We start from the raw sequence: 6,856 nt of genomic DNA on the forward strand, positions 1-6,856 counted from the left end.
AAAACAAGGCTGCTTGTGGACAGGAAAGCCAGCCCGTGATGAATCAACTTGCAATTTTCTTTTTGTTCACAGAACAAAAACAGAAATGTGAAGGAATGGAGATTGTTAGAAGCTGGAAAAACAGCATGACCATTCTTGTTGATGGAACAGGTTGAAGATTTCAACAGAATCATCTTTCCTGAAATGTCATATTTTGATGAAGGTAAAGACATTAAAGGAATTCTCACTTCGTCCTTGCTCTTAAGATATAAACAGTAGCCTGTTTCTCAGAAAGTTTTAACATCCGAGGATTCCTGCAGTTTTTTATTAGATGAATATTCAGGTTTGTGATGCTTCAATGCAGAAACAATGTAAGTGATAGAATCAGTCTTTTTTTTTGACAAAAACACATCTGAAAACTTATTTGAGCTGACCTGAAGCCCTGATAAATTTTAGAAGGCTTTGGCTAGTTGAATTCTCCTCTACAAAACTTGTCCATTTTACAAATGACCATTTAGAAAAGAATTAACTCCTGTCTGACTCTGAAGATACTCACTGAACATAATTTCATTGCAAAACCTACATCATGCACTTCTAATAGTCTGAGTGTATATTTATTTATATATACACATTTCATATATATATAAATAAACAGAAGAACCATAATCACAACCAATCTATTTGTCACACAGAGAAAGCAACAAGCGTTAACTTTGGGCTTGACTACAGTTTTCAAACACGCACATACCACCAAGCATCACGTGTCAAAACGTGCTCTGCTCTATATATGACCTATTCAAAGTAAAGACTCTTGGCATCTTACCTAATGCTGTCAGTCTAATCCAAACTATTAAAAGCACACTGCCCACCTTGAATGGTGCTTAGTATTTTTGGAAAGCCTCACCAAGTACCTTCAGCTCCCAAGGGAACACCTGGGCTCTAAGAATCAAACTGCCCCCCACCCCTACTACTTTAGGTAGTTTCTTAACTTAGGTTTGTTCTTTGCTTCTCAAAGAAAAGCTCTTTTGTTCTTTTTACGTTCTATGCTCTTGCTCTAATGTACATGTCTTTACAACACCTTCTCAGTATCAGTATTTTTCCTGGCAAGAATTATGGTATCAGCACCTTCAGTCTGTGGACAGATTATCATTCTAGATCAGGAAAGGAAAAAAAAGTAAAAAAGAGTGGCATTTTGTCAGAAAATGCATCTTTTATTACCTTCCCATTTTTCCCCTTTGCTATTACAGTTAGGATTGAATATACATTAAGAATTAAAAATGAAATGAACCCAGTAAAACATTCAGCAATGAACAGAGAGCAAGCTCAGACAAAAAGAAAGCTTCACTAGTTCTTTCTGTCTTGCTTCCTTTTTCAATTTTTTAATAAGTGAAATCTCCTGGAATAGTTTTTATGACTCTTGTAAGGCTTCTTTAATGGTCCTTTTGCATGATAAAAATGTACATTTAAAAACTCTAGCTAAGTTAATGCATATTTTCTTCTCTGGCACAATCAGCTTTATAATCCAGATGATACCTCTTCTGTGGACCATAATTAGCTGCTTAAAATTTTCCTAAGCTGTTAATTTCATTTCTTTTATCAAAGATTATTTGCAGAAGACATGCCTTGTCTCTTCCAGGTAGGAATACTGAAAGAGACTGCCCACTGTTTCAGTTATTAAATTCACAGAAAGAGTGCTTATATTTGAACACTAAGTTATGAAACAACTCGTACAGCCATTCTCCTCATCTGGAGGTAGCTGCCTCCCCAGCATCACATCTCACATGGGTTTTGCCACACACCATTTCACAGTTGTTTTTTGTACAGTCGTCCAAATGGTAATGGTCCCACAGGTTACAAAGCTGTTTTAAGCCTCTATTTTAAGGAGAGAGGGGAAAACAAATCCCTACAGCACAGCAGCGTAGGTCTACATTGGAAACTGAAAGGGAAGGTATTTAGACAAAGGCTGGCTGCTCCCCTACTGTTGAGAGGCTCTCTCTGTTACAGGGAGTTGCACACAAGACAAGAAGATGCAGAACTACACAAATTTAAGTTAGGGAATAACAAGGTCAAGGGAACTCCAAGATTACTTAAGTCACTGACCATGCTTCCATAACAAAGCTCTGACCAGGCCAGGGCAATGGTCACATTTAGATAGAGCTGTACCTGGCCTCCTATCAGATCAGGGAAGTCACTGTTTGCACTTTATGTTTTTGCTCAAACCTCAAAAAATCGTTTGCTTAGTTGGAAGTTGAGGGGTTTTGTTTTGTTTTAAAAACAGAATTGAAATGCTTTGGGTAGGCCTTGGAGAGCTCCACAGATTGCTACTAGATGCAGAATGAGTTTCTTAGAAATAACAAATAGTGTTATTTCAGCATGTTACATGGACTTTTATCTTTTTCTTGCATTGCACTCACTGTACATTCACCGTCTTTCTCATTAGAGCCCATTTCTTCTTTTCATTCTTGTCTTTCCTTACACTGTTTGCACTTTATTCTTGTTCCCTATCCATGTATCAAAACTATTCTGTTGAAGAGCAAACGCCAGAGTGAAGTTTTTTGGGCATCGAATGTGCTTTTTGATGCTCAAAGTGCAAGCACAAAGAATTAAGATTAAAAGCACTGAGTGACACAGTATAGATTAGAGAGACCAGAGAATGCTAAAGACACACAAAGAGTGCAGGAAAGCTAAAATCACTTCAAACATTAATAGACTTTTGTGCCATATTCTACAAAAAAGTGTTCTGTATCTTAAGCTTGAATCTTTTATTCTTTTTTATTCTATTTCAAGCAGTTCTCTGATAAGATGAACATCCAAACTTGTTAAAAATTAATGTTGTTATAGAGATATGGATAATACATATACATATATATATATATATTTTCAGGAATATAATACCCTGTGAAGACTTCTGTTAAACCAATAGTTAGTGCCTGAAAAACACAATCATGAAAGTCTTAGTGCACACGACTGTTGCGGGGGGGCGGGAAGGCAGAGATCATCTTGGAAACATGATGGGACTACAAAGATACTTTTCCCTCAAATTTCTTTTTCAAATAGAAGTTAAGAAGTTTTACACACTATAACCACTAGTAGATGACATAACACAGAGGGATACACAGTAAGATGTCTCCATAAGGAAGGTAAGGCTGAAGAAGTTTTGTTTTTCCCACCCCTTTGGGTGGGGATTTCTTCATAAGCTTTTTTTTTTTTTTTAGAAAAAACTGGAGAAGGTCTGATTGTGAGCTATCTCCATCGAGTATACTGTAACTAGGAAGAACCTTATGGGCAGTGTTTAGAACTCTAAATCTAAGCAAAGGAAAAGGAAAGAAAACTTATCTTAGATTATACTTTTTTTTTTTGTAAATAGCTTGAAGTTCTTAGTTTTCTAGGTAAGCCGATGCTCTACTCTCACAGCTCAATTATCACTCACTGGAATTTTAAAACAATTTATCTTTTTGTTGCAGATGCCATAGGATCTAAAAAATAACCAGAACAGTACCATAATACTCATTGGTATGGCTTATAAATCATAGCATTATTTAAGAAAAAAAGGAAAGATATACTTTACAGGTGAGCACTGATCTATGCTCTCCATGAGTTTAAAAAGAATAACTAGAAATAATGATACAGAGGTTGCTTGGATCACCAGGCTACCTAGCAAAAGTACCCCTCCACCCCAACCCACGGCAGCAGGCTAACTCCCTTTGAGCAAGCACCATCATTAATCCCACACAGTTCTCATAATATATCCAACCTTGCCATCACTAAGAGTTGCTCCCAGATTTCCTTTGCTTAGATACAAAGAGAGACAGCTGTTCTCACCAGGCGAATATCAAGGTGGCAGTTTCCCTAGCAACAATAGCTTAAGAACTCCCCCCCCCCCCCCCCCAATTATGCAAATTCTCAGCAATTCAGAAGTGCAGGAGAATAGATTCAGTCTGAGCTGCATCACTAGAAGAACATAGCTCATGTAGTTGCATGAATTCAGTACCCTTACTGTGGGGAGGGGATAGGTGTTAACCGAGAGCCCAGTCCTCTAGCTTGACTGATGCCTTTTGTTTTCTTTTTAAATAGCCTACAAGAAACCCCACTTAGTAATGATCAGCATTCAGGAGAATAATTCATTAGACTATCTGTCAAATGTTTGACCTTTAGTCAATGAAAAAAAAAATTAATACACTGAAGAATTTGCAAGATTCAGATAAAAACAAGTTTTCATAAAGCACTAAGCATGTATGAATTGAAACTGATTCATGAGGTTAAATACACCTACTGAGACTGTTTCACATGTGGCTGTACTCTGTTGATTTATTTGCAAGAGTTATTTGATAGTTCTTTCAGAAATGAATGATGTAGCAACGAGAATGTTGATGTTATGATGAAATCAAATATAGAACACACTAAAGTTCAACCACCATCAGGTTTCTTTGCCAACTGAAACTTGATTTAGTGGCATAGGAAGGACAGTTTCCACAGACTTGTTAGCAAATCTAGACTGAGTTTGGAGAAAACACAGCAGCTTGCCCCATGTCAGGGCAAGTTTTGATGACCTAAGAGATAACAGAACTTAGCTGAATGCTCTGGAGGAACTGCTACAGGCTCAGTTCTTCTGGCAGCCTTTTGGCTCACCAGAGGCTTCATACTGAGACCACCAATTCAGGGCAAGAGTGACCTTCCTCTTATCAATTCATAGCCATTTTGTGATAAGATCGTAAAAACCTTTGATCTTTCATGGAAGCAAGGGTAAAATTCCTTCTAATCACTTCTGCTTCACAATGCCACTAAAACCCAGACACCATGGGGAAAAAAATATATATATATGAAATCAGAAAACAAGGTGAAAGTTCTCATGGCAAAAATAATAAAGTACCACAGTTCTATTTCTTAAACCTAGCACAGCAAGACAGAAAGCAAACGGTTGCCAAATACAAACAAGTCCTCATAGCACCAAAATTTGCAGCAGCCCTCCTAATCAACAGAAATTTACATCCAAGAGAATCACACACACAAAGGTGTTTTCAGGCCTCGGTAAGTCAAAGCAAACACCTTAGCAAGGATCTCATCTTTGAGTAGAGGCTTCCTATGGTCTTCTATACTTGTGTCAGCTGGGTTGGGCAGTATCTGGTAGTCACAGAAGCCAGAGATAACAAGCAACTTACTCCAGTTTGCTTAAACATGCAGAGAGTACGAGGCAGTGAAGAATTTACTTAATGGTGTCATTTTGTGTTTGTGAATATGTTACAAACAAAATTTGGATTATATAACAAAAACATTAGGGATGACATCTAAGAAAGTAATGACAGAGAAGGCATGTAAATGTAACCCAAGGTTTCATTGTTTATGCCATTCTAATTGCCGCCTGCCTTGTTTTTCCAGTTATTTTCATCAGGACCATTAATCCAAACAGAAAATAACACAGGATGCTGCTTCCTGTGGCTACGTTTTCTCTCATTACCTTAAGAAGGAGAATTGTATAGTTTTTAACCTCAGGGGAATCAGAATTGTTATACAATCATTTTGAGAACAGAACATGAAAAATGGGCTGAAATAGAAAACATCATACAGTCTCCCATTTAACAACAAGCAGGCCTACTAGTCCAAAGCCAAGTCTTAATGCAGTTCCCTAGCAGTTTTAAAATGAACAAAAAAGAGACAGCCTACTCACCCACCAGAACACCTCTCCTCAGCATGAGGGCCAAAGCCACTTCTCTCTTTTTTTTTTTTCCTCTCTACATCCCTTTTTTGTCTTTTTTTTTCTTTCTTCTCCTCTCCTCACGGTCAACAGAAACTGCAAATGAGATCAAACGCTTAAGAAATCAATCCCTGCCTCTTTTCCAACTTTTAAATGAGTTGAACTTCCTCTTTGCCATTAGTGCCAGCTGCACTAATGCCGTGGGATGAAGCAGGGTTTTCTTCCCAGGGAGTTGGTTAATCCTCCTTGTCCCCACAGAGATCTCAACCTGCTGTTGTAAATGGCTATAAAACACACCTTTGAGCAATTACACCGTTAGGTGCCTTCCTACTACCATCATTGTTTTCTAAGGCTGGAGGAAAGTTCAAGAACCCTGCCTGTTTCAACTTTTCACATCCCTTAAGGAAGTCTTATATTCAAGAGAGCAAGCTGTGGAAGATACATTTTTTCCTCCTTCTTGAAACTAAAATAAAAATAGATCAGTTTTATTTTATTTTTTTTAATGAAGTCTAGGGCCACTGCTCAGGCATATTCCTTGAGCTGCAGGTGAGAGCTGGGAAGGCAGAAGATAATACAGAGGGTTGAGCCACAGGGTACTGAAAGAAATTATGAGGACAACTACTTCATATGCAACGCTCCTCAGGCAGAGCTGGTTTAGTGAGATGGCTGGCTACAGTAGAAACGTTGTGCTTTTTTTGTTTTTCTTCTGAAGCACGCAGAACCCCTCCAGCCTGTGAGCTCACCCACGCACCTGGGAGCTTACTGGGGAGCTTTGCTCTGAAGAGGAAGGCAAGTGAGGGCTGCCTGGGCTCCAGCTCTCATACTGTAGATGAATGAGGCTTTGTACCCCTCCAACCCCAGCAGCATCTACATGATGAACATCTCCTCCAGCAATCAGTGATCTCCCTCCAAAACCCCATGGAGTAACCTAAAATGTGTATGTGTGCAAACTTAAGTCAGCAGCAAGTTGTCCTCTGAGCCTCCACAAACAGCATGGTGTCTCCAGCCATGAACCTTCCCATCATGCACACAAACAAATGGCAAATTGCACGGCTTTGGATGAAGAAAAATAGCAAGGGCTCCCTTGGCAGCAAATATATATATAATATATATATATATATATAATTAAATGTTTTGTGTTTTTATTCTAACGCCTGGGTTATTAATTAGTATTTCACTGCAGCC

General features: G+C 38.4%; 1 long non-coding RNA gene across 1 annotated transcript in view; it reads right to left on the bottom strand.

Annotated features, from left to right (window-relative positions):
* LOC121075608 overlaps nucleotides 1-5,796 on the bottom strand; it is an 82,079-nt gene extending 76,283 nt beyond the window's left edge. The window contains exon 1 of the long non-coding RNA XR_005823067.1: nucleotides 5,645-5,796. This is a non-coding gene — a long non-coding RNA (uncharacterized LOC121075608). The remainder of the gene's footprint in view (nucleotides 1-5,644) is intronic.
* Between the last annotated feature and the right edge of the window lie 1,060 nt (nucleotides 5,797-6,856).

The sequence above is a fragment of the Cygnus olor genome, chromosome 10, assembly GCF_009769625.2.
Source record: "Cygnus olor isolate bCygOlo1 chromosome 10, bCygOlo1.pri.v2, whole genome shotgun sequence".
NCBI classification, from domain to species: Eukaryota; Metazoa; Chordata; class Aves; order Anseriformes; family Anatidae; genus Cygnus; species Cygnus olor.